The 13,598-nt window shown below is 44.7% G+C and overlaps 1 protein-coding gene across 8 annotated transcripts in view; it reads right to left on the reverse strand.

Annotated features, from left to right (window-relative positions):
• LOC138675459 (protocadherin gamma-B2-like) overlaps positions 1 to 13,598 on the reverse strand; it is a 502,075-nt gene that overhangs the window by 348,441 nt on the left and 140,036 nt on the right. The window lies entirely within an intron of this gene.

The raw sequence follows: 13,598 nt of genomic DNA on the forward strand, positions 1-13,598 counted from the left end.
ATAAAATAAAGATGTTTGTGCCGGTAGAAAACCTGAGGCTGGAATATGTTAGACAACCTTTCTGCAACTTACTATGCAAGTTGTACATAATAGACAGTGGAATGTAGTTAGAATATTATTCTTGGGATTTTCTTATGAAAACATGCTATTCCAGTAGTAAAACAGGCTTAGAAATCAGCCAATTACTATATAATGTATCTACCATGGGATACACTTGCCAATTGCTGGTTACTAGAGTTGAGCGACCTTGACCTTTTTAGAGTCGAGCCGGGTTTTGCGAAACCCGACTATGTCCAAAGTCGGGTCGAGTGAAATCGGCCGATTATGACGTAAAGTCGGGATCGACCGAAACACGAAACCCAATGCAAGTCAATGGGGCAGCATAGTCGGCAGTGAGTGGGGGCCAGGAAAACACCTAGAGTGGCCATTTTAATGTCAAAACCATCCATTCTTCTTAATGAAGCTTGTCAAGCGTAATTTACCTTATAATAATTGGAAGGCATTTGAAATTGGGGGTCATTTGGCTAAAGTTGTGGGGGGTAGGGCTGGTTCAAGTAATTAGTGGGCCCAGGAAATCTGGACCACGTCACGGCAGTGGAGCAGGGAGAGGTAAGTATTTCAACTTTGCAAGTGCTGTGAACCTGAGCAAGCAGGGGGGGCCCACTCGTTGGCATTGGCACTGGCACAGGGCCCCTCAAAGTACAGCGGTGTGTTTGCACGGCGGGGGCGCCTCCCACCGGCAGCAACACTTTTGCGTACTATGAGAGGCCCTGTGCCAGTGACGTCGCCAACTAGTATTCCTCCCCCCACCTGATGAAGGAACCTGCACTTTCATCTGCACCTTCCTCTTTGTCCCCGTGTAAGGTGGTATGGTATGCGGGAAGAGCAACCTGACTTTCAGCAGGGTCACAATGTTGTTGTGTAGCGTGCACGGGGAATGTTGCGTTATGGGTCAATGTACCAGCAGACTCATCTATCACTGGCTGGGCAATGGGCACGATGAAGTGGAAACACAGATATAGGCCCAAAGAAGAAAGTGGGCTAAATGCAGTTCAAAATTGGTAACACAGGAATAACCAGGGGGCATTGCAGTGGAGGACAACTGGAATGAGAGGCTGACACAGAGAGTAGGGCCAAATCAGTAAGTAGTCGAAATGCAGTTCAAAATTGGCAACCGTAGTAAACAGGCGGCACAGCTTTGTTCAGTGGAGGAGAACAGCAAGGAGTGGCAGACACCGATAGTAGGCCCCAAACCAACTAGTACGCCAAATGCAGTTGTTCCATTTAACCACAATTTAATGAGAGCCTGAAGATAGAAGCTCAGGAAAGGCAACCTGGGGAACACCTTGGAGTGTAACACACCATCTCTCTCCACCCCATACCCATTTTGTATGGCCTAATGCAGTGTACTTTTCTACAACTACTAAACGAGAGTCGGAAGACCGAAGCAATGGCAAGGAAACCTGGGGAACACCTTAGAGTGTAACACACCCTCTCTCTACACCCCATACCCAATTTGAAGGCCTAATGCAGTGTAGTTTCCAAGAACTACTAAACGAGAGCCGGAAGATCGAAGCTCAGGAAAGGCAACCTGGGGAACACCTTGGAGTGTAACACACCCTCTCGCTACACCCCATACCCAATTTGAAGGCCTAATGCAGCGTAGTTTCCAACAACTACTAAACGAGAGCCGGAAGATCGAAGCTCAGGAAAGGCAACCTGGGGAACACCTTGGAGTGTAACACACCCTCTCTCTACACCCCATACCCAATTTGAAGGCCTAATGCAGTGTAGTTTCCAAGAACTACTAAACGAGAGCCGGAAGATCGAAGCTCAGGAAAGGCAACCTGGGGAACACCTTGGAGTGTAACACACCCTCTCGCTACACCCCATACCCAATTTGAAGGCCTAATGCAGCGTAGTTTCCAACAACTACTAAACGAGAGCCGGAAGATCGAAGCTCAGGAAAGGCAACCTGGGGAACACCTTGGAGTGGAACACACCATCTCTCTACACCCCATACCCAATTTGAAGGCCTAATGCAGAGTAGTTTCCAAGAACTACTAAACGAGAGCCGGAAGATCGAAGCTCAGGAAAGGCAACCTGGGGAACACCTTGGAGTGTAACACAACGTCTCTCTACACGACGGAAGGGCTGATTCTTAGGAAGGAAGGCTGTTGGAAATAAGCATTGCGCGTCCGAGGGTGATTATATTCTTATTAGGTATATACTCACCCTCGGACGCGCCCTGCTTCTTTATTTGGAATGAATGTTTATTTGCAATGTGGTGTTGACTTTCTCTATTATTTTGGTAATTAATGATTTTATTATTTTCATTATTTTGCATCTTCTCGGCAATAATATAAAGAAGACGCGACAGGACAACACTCGGTGGATGCCATATGTGTGTTTTCAATTTAAAAAAACTTTCAGTTAACTACTTGCAGGAGAAAGTAATTGTAGCTGGTGGCCATTTTTAGTACTGTACCAGATTAGAGTTGTGTGTTTGTTTTTAATGTTAAAATGTCTGCATTTGATATCTCACCAGTATTTTCTTTTTTATAAGCAAAATACTTATTTTTATATTTTCTGATGTTGGTTCCAGGGGTACACGGCCAGCAGTGCCCTGGTCAGTGTAGTAGTAGTTGAAAGAATGGACCGCAGACAGGCATCGAAGGCCTAAAATAATAACACATGGCTGTAGGCAATTTTAAATTGGTTCCAGGGGTACACGGACAGCAGTGGTGTGGTCAGTGGAGGCCTAGTGGAAGGAGTGACCGCAGACAGGCATCGAAGGCCTAAAATAATAACACATGGCTGTAGGCAATTTTAAATTGGTTCCAGGGGTACACGGACAGCAGTGGTGTGGTCAGTGGAGGCCTAGTGGAAGGAGTGACCGCAGACAGGCATCGAAGGCCTAAAATAATAACACATGGCTGTAGGCAATTTTAAATTGGTTCCAGGGGTACACGGGCAGCAGTGACCTGGTCAGTGTAGTAGTAGTTGAAAGAATGGACCGCAGACAGGCATCGAAGGCCTAAAATAAAAAAATTGGGCTGGCTGTAGGCAATTTTAAATTGGTTCCAGGGGTACACGGGCAGCAGTGACCTGGTCAGTGTAGTAGTAGTTGAAAGAATGGACCGCAGACAGGCATCGAAGGCCTAAAATAAAAAAATTGGGCTGGCTGTAGGCAATTTTAAATTGGTTCCAGGGGTACACGGGCAGCAGTGGTGTGGTCAGTGGAGGCCTAGTGGAAGGAGTGACCGCAGACAGGCATCGAAGGCCTAACATAACAAACTTGGGCTGGCTGTAGGCACTTTTAAATTGGTTCCAGGGGTACACGGGCAGCAGTGGTCTGGTCAGTGGAAGTCTAGTGGAAGGAGTGACCGCAGACAGGCATCGAAGGCCTAAAATAATAACACATGGCTGTAGGCAATTTTAAATTGGTTCCAGGGGTACACGGACAGCAGTGGTGTGGTCAGTGGAGGCCTAGTGGAAGGAGTGACCGCAGACAGGCATCGAAGGCCTAAAATAATAACACATGGCTGTAGGCAATTTTAAATTGGTTCCAGGGGTACACGGACAGCAGTGGTGTGGTCAGTGGAGGCCTAGTGGAAGGAGTGACCGCAGACAGGCATCGAAGGCCTAAAATAATAACACATGGCTGTAGGCAATTTTAAATTGGTTCCAGGGGTACACGGGCAGCAGTGACCTGGTCAGTGTAGTAGTAGTTGAAAGAATGGACCGCAGACAGGCATCGAAGGCCTAAAATAAAAAAATTGGGCTGGCTGTAGGCAATTTTAAATTGGTTCCAGGGGTACACGGGCAGCAGTGGTGTGGTCAGTGGAGGCCTAGTGGAAGGAGTGACCGCAGACAGGCATCGAAGGCCTAAAATAATAACACATGGCTGTAGGCACTTTTAAATTGGTTCCAGGGGTACACGGGCAGCAGTGGTCTGGTCAGTGGAAGTCTAGTGGAAGGAGTGACCGCAGACAGGCTTCGAAGGCCTAACATAACAAAATTGGGCTGGCTGTAGGCACTTTAAATTGGTTCCAGGGGTACATGGGCAGCAGTGTATGGTCAGTGGAAGTCTAGTGGAAGGAGTGACGGCAGACAGTCTTCGAAGGCCTAACATAACAAAATTGGGCTGACTGTAGGCACTTTTAAATTGGTTCCAGGGTAACACGGCCAGCAGTGGCCTGGTCAGTGTAGTAGTTGTAGAAAGAAGGGACCGCAGACAGGCTTCGAAGGCCTAACATAACAAAAATGTCAAAACAATGGTATTGTCAGTGCCAGGCATTGAAGGATGTCAGCGGCTAGACTACACATTGGTGAAGCTGTGAGAGATAATTTTGCTAGTGGTACAGCACTGTTTGAGCTGGGGGGGGGAACTGTCTTGTGGCCGGCGGTACAGGCACAGGGCCCCTCATATTACAACGGTGTGTCTGACGTTGGGTGCGCACCACCACCGCCAGAGACACTTTATTGTACTATGAGGGACCCAGTGGCAGTGCCGTCGACCAAAAGCGGCCACACCCACCTCTTCAGACAAACAGCACTCTCAAGGGTCCAAGCGCAAAGTGGCGATAGCACGGCCCCGTGTGGGGAGTTTGGCCATTTCGTGAGGTGGAAACATGTCGTATGCTGGACAATCAGGTGAAGAAAATTACGAGATTGGAAAAGTCATTCAGAATAGTCCACAGGCAAGACCTTTTCATAGGAAAGCTAGGTGTCAGCCGGGCAGGGTGGGGCAAAAGATTTTGAAATCCAGTTGTGGTTCATTTTAATGAAGGTTAGATCATCTACATTTTGGGTAGCCAGACGAGTCCTTTTTTCTGTTAGTATTGAACCTGCAGCACTGAATACTCTTTCTGATAGGACACTAGCTGCCGGGCAAGCAAGCTCCTGCAATGCATATTCTGCCAATTCTGGCCAGGTGTCTAATTTGGATGCCCAGTAATCAAATGGGAATGACGGTTGAGGGAGAACGTCGATAAGGGATGAAAAATAGTTTGTAACCATACTGGACAAATGTTGTCTCCTGTCACTTTGAATTGATGCTGCAGTACCTGTCCTGTCTGCGGTCATAGAAAAATCACTCCACAACCTGGTCAGAAAACCCCTCTGTCCAACGCCACTTCTGATTTCTGCCCCTCTAACACCTCTGGTCTGCTGGCCCCTGGAGCTCGTGTGAGAACGATCACGGGCGCTGTGTGCAGGGAATGCCAGAAGCAAACGGTCAACAAGAGTTGATTGTTTTGTTGCTAATATTAGTTCCAAGTTCTCATGTGGCATAATATTTTGCAATTTGCCTTTATAGCGAGGATCAAGGAGGCAGGCCAACCAGTAATCGTCATCGTTCATCATTTTTGTAATGCGTGTGTCCCTTTTGAGGATACGCAAGGCATAATCCGCCATGTGGGCCAAAGTTCCCGTTGTCAAATCTGCGGTTGTGCTTGGTTGAGGGGCAGTTGCAGGCAAATCTACGTCACTTGTGTCCCTCAAAAAACCAGAACCCGGCCTTGCCACGCCACCAATTTCCCGTGCCCCCGGGAAAGCTTCCTCATTAAAAATATACTCATCCCCATCATCCTCCTCATCCTCCACCTCCTCTTCGCCCGGTACCTCGTCATGTACACTGCCCTGACCAGACAATCGCTGACTGTCATCAAGGCTTTCCTCTTCCTCTGGTGCAGACGCCTGATCCTTTATGTGCGTCAAACTTTGCATCAGCAGACGCATTAGGGGGATGCTCATGCTTATTATGGCGTTGTCTGCACTAACCAGCCGTGTGCATTCCTCAAAACACTGAAGGACTTGACACATGTCTTGAATCTTCGACCACTGCACACCTGACAACTCCATGTCTGCCATCCTACTGCCTGCCCGTGTATGTGTATCCTCCCACAAAAACATAACAGCCCGCCTCTGTTCGCACAGTCTCTGAAGCATGTGCAGTGTTGAGTTCCACCTTGTTGCAACGTCTATGATTAGGCGATGCTGGGGAAGGTTCAAAGAACGCTGATAGGTCTGCATACGGCTGGAGTGTACAGGCGAACGGCGGATATGTGCGCAAAGTCCACGCACTTTGAGGAGCAGGTCGGATAACCCCGGATAACTTTTCAGGAAGCACTGCACCACCAGGTTTAAGGTGTGAGCCAGGCAAGGAATGTGTTTCAGTTGGGAAAGGGAGATGGCAGCCATGAAATTCCTTCCGTTATCACTCACTACCTTGCCTGCCTCAAGATCTACAGTGCCCAGCCACGACTGCGTTTCTTGCTGCAAGAACTCGGACAGAACTTCCGCGGTGTGTCTATTGTCGCCCAAACACTTCATAGCCAATACAGCCTGCTGACGTATGCCAGTAGCTGCCCCATAATGGGAGACCTGGTGTGCAACAGTGGCAGGTGCGGATGGAGTGTTTGTGCGACTGCGGTCTGTGGACGAGCTCTTGCTTCTGCAGGAGGACGAGGAGGAGGAGGAGGAGGGGGTGCGAACGGCTACAGACAACTGTTTACTAGACCGTGGGCTAGGCAGAACTGTCCCAAACTTGCTGTCCCCTGTGGACCCTGAATCCACCACATTTACCCAGTGTGCCGTGATGGACACGTAACGTCCCTGGCCATGCCTACTGGTCCATGCATCTGTTGTCAGGTGCACCTTTGTGCTCACAGATTGCCTGAGTGCATGGACGATGCGCTCTTTAACATGCTGGTGGAGGGCTGGGATGGCTTTTCTGGAAAAAAAGTGTCGACTGGGTAGCTCGTAGCGTGGTACAGCGTAGTCCATCAGGTCTTTGAAAGCTTCGCTTTCAACTAACCGGTAGGGCATCATCTCTAACGAGATTAGTCTAGCTATGTGGGCGTTCAAACCCTGTGTACGCGGATGCGAGGCTAAGTATTTCCTTTTTCTAACCATAGTCTCATGTAGGGTGAGCTGGACTGGAGAGCTGGAGATCGTGGAACTAGCGGGGGTGCCGGTGGACATGGCAGACTGAGAGACGGTGGGAGATGGTATTGTTGCCGCCGGTGCCCTAGATGCAGTGTTTCCTACTACGAAACTGGTGATTCCCTGACCCTGACTGCTTTGGCCTGGCAAAGATACCTGCACAGATACAGCAGGTGGTGCGCTAAATGGTGGTCCTACACTGCCGGAAGGGATGTTGCGTTGATGACTAGCTTCATTGGCCGAGGGTGCAACAACCTTAAGGGACGTTTGGTAGTTAGTCCAAGCTTTCAAATGCATGGTGGTTAAATGTCTATGCATGCAACTAGTATTGAGACTTTTCAGATTCTGACCTCTGCTTAAGGAAGTAGAACATTTTTGACAGATGACTTTGCGCTGATCAATTGGATGTTGTTTAAAAAAATGCCAGACTGCACTCTTTCTAGCATCGGATACCTTTTCAGGCATTGCAGACTGAGCTTTAACCGGATGGCCACGCTGTCCTCCACCAGGTTTTGGCTTTGCCACGCGTTTTGGGCAAGATACGGGCCCGGCAGATGGAACCTGTGGCGATGTTGATGCCTGCTGCGGCCCCTCCTCCTCCTCTGCTTCAGAACTGCTGCCGCCTGCACCCTGTTCCCCCAATGGCTGCCAATCGGGGTCAAGAACTGGGTCATCTAATAACTCTTCTTGTACCTCCTGCGCAACTTCGTCTGTGTCACCGTGTCGTTCGGTGGTATAGCGTTCGTGATGGGGCAACATAGTCTCATCAGGGTCTGATTCTTGATCAGCACCCTGCGAGGGCAATGTTGTGGTCTGAGTCAAAGGACCAGCATAGTAGTCTGGCTGTGGCTGTGCGTCAGTGCACTCCATGTCAGATTCAATTTGTAATGGGCATGGACTGTTAACTGCTTCACTTTCTAAGCCAGGGACGGTATGTGTAAAGAGCTCCATGGAGTAACCCGTTGTGTCGCCTGCTGCATTCTTCTCTGTTGTTGTTTTTGCTGAAGAGGACAAGGAAGTGACTTGTCCCTGACCGTGAACATCCACTAACGACGCGCTGCTTTTACTTTTACCAGTTTCACGAGATGAGGCAAAAGAGCTAGAGGCTGAGTCAGCAAGATAAGCCAAAACTTGCTCTTGCTGCTCCGGCTTTAAAAGCGGTTTTCCTAATCCCAGAAAAGGGAGCGTTCGAGGCCTTGTGTAGCCGGACGACGAACCTGGCTCCACAGCTCCAGACTTAGGTGCAATATTTTTTCCCCCACGACCACCTGATGCTCCACCACTACCACTACCCTCATTACCAGCTGACAATGAACGCCCCCGGCCACGACCTCTTCCACTAGACTTCCTCATTGTTTTAAAAACGTAACCAAACTAACGTTATTTGTTGCAGTCACACAACTTACACGGTGAGCTATAACTTCTGTATGATTTAGCTACCCCTTTACAGGTTGGTGAGACCACAGCGAAAATCAGGCCCAATGTTACACACTCTTTTTTTGGTGGCTGCAAATTAGAGAGATGCCCCACACGCAGGACTGTCACTGAAGCACAAATGTTAATATTAATGTCACACTATTATTTTTTTTTTATTTTTATTTTTTTCAGGAACACTTTAGAAACCCCCCAAAAAAAAAAAAATAGATTTTTGCAGGGAGAATTTAGAAAACAAATGTAACAAACTATATGCTTTCTATGGGCCACTGAGTGAGAGATGACGCACACAGGAATCAGGAGTGGCACACAAGCCCAGAGGCCAATATTTTTCTACCAATGATTGATGGAGTTATTTTCTCTGGTAGATTTTGGAACCCAAATCAAGGAAAAAAAATGTAGGCTTTCTATGGACCACAATTGGAGAGAGAGAGAGAGAGAGATGGCACACCCAGGAGTCAAGACTGGCACACAAGCAGAAAGGCCAATATTAATCTCCCACTGTTTTTTTTGGTTGTTTTTTTTTTTTTTTTTTTCAGGGAGACTTTAGAAAAAAAAATAATAAAAAAAATATGATTTTATCAGGAAGAATTTAGAAACCAAATAAAATAAAATGATTTTTTCAGGGAGAATTTAGAAAACAAATAAAACCAAAAATAGGCGTTCTATGGCCCACTGACTGAGAGATGACGCACCCAGGAGTCAAGACTGGCACACAAGCAGAAAGGCCAATATTAATCTCCCACTGTTTTTTTTGGTTGTTTTTTTTTTTTTTTTTTTCAGGGAGACTTTAGAAAAAAAAATAATAAAAAAAATATGATTTTATCAGGAAGAATTTAGAAACCAAATAAAATAAAATGATTTTTTCAGGGAGAATTTAGAAAACAAATAAAACCAAAAATAGGCGTTCTATGGCCCACTGACTGAGAGATGACGCACCCAGGAGTCAAGACTGGCACACAAGCAGAAAGGCCAATATTAATCTCCCACTGTTTTTTTTGGTTGTTTTTTTTTTTTTTTTTTCAGGGAGACTTTAGAAAAAAAAATAATAAAAAAAATATGATTTTATCAGGAAGAATTTAGAAACCAAATAAAATAAAATGATTTTTTCAGGGAGAATTTATAAAACAAATAAAACCAAAAATAGGCGTTCTATGGCCCACTGACTGAGAGATGACGCACCCAGGAGTCAAGACTGGCACACAAGCAGAAAGGCCAATATTAATCTCCCACTGTTTTTTTTGGTTGTTTTTTTTTTTTTTTTTTTCAGGGAGACTTTAGAAAAAAAAATAATAAAAAAAATATGATTTTATCAGGAAGAATTTAGAAACCAAATAAAATAAAATGATTTTTTCAGGGAGAATTTAGAAAACAAATAAAACCAAAAATAGGCGTTCTATGGCCCACTGACTGAGAGATGACGCACCCAGGAGTCAAGACTGGCACACAAGCAGAAAGGCCAATATTAATCTCCCACTGTTTTTTTTTTTTTTTTTCAGGGAGACTTTAGAAAAAAAAATAATAAAAAAAATATGATTTTATCAGGAAGAATTTAGAAACCAAATAAAATAAAATAATTTTTTCAGGGAGAATTTAGAAAACAAATAAAACCAAAAATAGGCGTTCTATGGCCCACTGACTGAGAGATGACGCACACAGGAGTCAGGAGTGGCACACAAACCCAGAGGCCAATATTTTTCTACCAATGATTGATGTAGTTATTTTCTCTGGTAGATTTTAGAACCCAAATCAAGGAAAAAAAATATAGGCTTTCTATGGACCACAATTGGAGAGAGAGAGAGAGAGAGAGAGAGAGAGAGAGAGAGAGAGATGGCACACCCAGGAGTCAAGACTGGCACACAAGCAGAAAGGCCAATATTAATCTCCCACTGTTTTTTTGGTTGTTTTTTTTTTTTTTTTTTTTCAGGGAGACTTTAGAAATAAAAATAATAAAAAAAATATGATTTTATCAGGAAGAATTTAGAAACCAAATAAAATAAAATGATTTTTTCAGGGAGAATTTAGAAAACAAATAAAACCAAAAATATGCGTTCTATGGCCCACTGACTGAGAGAGAGAGAGAGATGGAACGCTTAGTACTGGCACACAAGCCCAAAGGGCAATATTAATCTCCCTTTTTTTTTCCAGGGAGAATTTCTGAAACCCAAAAAAAAAATAAAATAGGCTTTCTATGGCCCACTATTTGTGAGAGAGATGGGACGCTCAGGACTGGCACAGATGGCACGCTCAGGACTGGCACAGAAGCCCAGAGGCCAATATTAATCTCCCTTTTTTTCTGGGAGAATTTATAAAACCAAAAAAATATTTAAATAGGCTTTCTATGGCCCACTATTTGTGAGAGAGATGGCACGCTCAGGACTGGCACAGATGGCACGCTCACAACTGGCACAGAAGCCCAGAGGCCAATATTAATCTCCCTTTTTTTCTGGGAGAATTTATAAAACCAAAAAAATATTTAAATAGGCTTTCTATGGCCCACTATTTGTGAGAGAGATGGCACGCTCAGGACTGGCACAGATGGCACGCTCACAACTGGCACACAAGCCCAGAGGCCAATATTAATCTCCCTTTTTTCAGGGAAAATTTATAAAACCAAAAAAAAAATTAAATAGGCTTTCTATGGCCCACTATTTGTGAGAGAGATGGCACGCTCAGGACTGGCACAGATGGCACGCTCACAACTGGCACACAAGCCCAGAGGCCAATATTAATCTCCCTTTTTTCAGGGAAAATTTATAAAACCAAAAAAAAAATTAAATAGGCTTTCTATGGCCCACTATTTGTGAGAGAGATGGGACGCTCAGGACTGGCACAGATGGCACGCTCAGGACTGGCACAGAAGCCCAGAGGCCAATATTAATCTCCCTTTTTTTCAGGGAGAATTTATAAAACCCAAAAAAAAATAAAATAGGCTTTCTATGGCCCACTATTTGTGAGAGAGATGGCACACTCAGGACTGGCACACAAGCCCAAAGGCCAATATTAATCTCCCACTGTATTTTTATCAGGGAGAATTTATACACCCCACAAAAAAAAATACAGAAAAATGAAAAGGCTTTCTATGGCCCACTATGTGAGAGAGATGGCACACACAGGGATGGCACTCTAGCAGAAATGCCAAATTGCCAATCTTAATCTCCCACCAAAAAAAAAAAAAAAAAAAAAACAGGGAATGTCCTACAATTACTATCTCCCTGCCTGCAGTAATCTCAGCCAGGTATGGCAGGCAGCTACTATCTCCCTGCCTGCAGTAATCTCAGCCAGGTATGGCAGGCAGCAATAAGGAGTGGACTGATGCACAAATGAAATAAAAAGTGTGGACAAACAAAAAAGATAGCTGTGCAGAAAGGAAGGAACAAGAGGATTTGTGCTTTGAAAAAAGCAGTTGGTTTGCACAGCGGCGTACACACAGCAATGCAGCTATCAGGGAGCCTTCTAGGGCAGCCCAATGAGCTACAGCGCTGAGGGGAAAAAAAAAAAAAAAAAAAATTCCACTGTCCCTGCACACCGAGGGTGGTGTTGGACAGTGCAAATCGCTGCAGCACAAGCGGTTTTGTGGTTAATGGACCCTGCCTAACGCTATCCCTGCTTCTGACAAAGCGGCAGCAACCTCTCCCTAAGCTCAGATCAGCAGCAGTAAGATGGCGGTCGGCGGGAACGCCTCTTTATAGCCCCTGTGACGTCGCAGACAGCAAGCCAATCACTGCAATGCCCTTCTCTAAGATGGTGGGGACCAGGACCTATGTCATCACGCTGCCCACACTCTGCGTTTACCTTCATTGGCTGAGAAATGGCGCTTTTCGCGTCATTGAAACGCGACTTTGGCGCGAAAGTCGCGTACCGCATGGCCGACCCCGCACAGGGGTCGGATCGGGTTTCATGAAACCCCGACTTAGCCAAAAGTCGGCGACTTTTGAAAATGTTCGACCCGTTTCGCTCAACCCTACTGGTTACCATCAGAGGAAGTTGTGAACAGCCATTGATTTCCTTTATAACTCTCACCAAATTGAGCCAATCAAAAGAATCAAGGTGGCCAATGTAAGACTGAATAGAAGCCTTGATTTTAGGTTCAAGATTAATAGAAATGTCATAAGAGATCTCCGGTGTTTTGTCTGTGTACCGTAACAGCACATATGAAAAGATGTCTTGTTAAGGGAACGCCTTTATTTACACAGTTTAGCGCTTCAAATAATTTTAGACTTCTCTTATTGCACATGTTAAAGGCATGTTTTCAATTGGACAGCCATATTTCAGACCTCAGCCATCTCTATGGCAAACATAGTATCATCGAAAATAGAGACATTTATATATTTCTTGTTTTCTACTCAATAGTGTATTAGACCATATAGACATATAATATAGTTCGAATTGTACAATTCCTTTAAAGGCTAATTGCAATTTTCATATATGGGTATTGTAGGTTAGTGTTTATAAATACATACAATTTTGCAATTTATTACTTATTCAAAATGTAAAAAGTTCTTGAGATATTAACACTTTTGTTTACAGCTCCCTGCCTTAGAGACCGACCACTGCTGTTAGCAGAACATGCACAGGGCTTACAGACTCTTCTATTTAGCTCATAAGCACTGATTTGTGGCTGGCCAAGATTGCTAGAGTGCTGTTACCTCCAAACAATGGCCAACTGCAGCGCCGTGGTTGTAAGCTATAAAGCAGCAATGGTCGGTCTCCTCGACAAGGAGCTGTAAATGAAAAAAAATGCTAATATTTCAAGAATGGCTGTATAATTTAATAAGTAGTAAATGACAAAAGAGCTTGTTTTTATAAGCACTATCGGACGTTGCCCATTTTTGAAGCTGAGAAATACCTTTCAATAGAGCCTGTGTGTAGCCAATAGCATTAGAATGTTTTAAATGCTTAAGACAAGAAATAAAAAACAACTAAAATAATATGTATTGCGTTTTTGTTTTAACTTCCATGTTTTTGTATTTTTATTCATATAGTACAGAAGATGATATTGAAACATCAAAAATCCTAAACTGGGTTGGCTTAGTATGACATATATATATATATATATATATATATATATATATATAAGTCTTGTTTTCTTCAATTTATGCCATAATTATTAGATAGATCCGAACTCTGGGATTAGTTGCAATCTCCAGAATTTGGAGGCAGTCACCACATTCAGGAGGAAAGCAAGTGAAGAGCAATGCATGTGCAATACTTCA

This window comes from Ranitomeya imitator, chromosome 4 (genome assembly GCF_032444005.1).
Source record: "Ranitomeya imitator isolate aRanImi1 chromosome 4, aRanImi1.pri, whole genome shotgun sequence".
Taxonomy (NCBI): domain Eukaryota; kingdom Metazoa; phylum Chordata; class Amphibia; order Anura; family Dendrobatidae; genus Ranitomeya; species Ranitomeya imitator.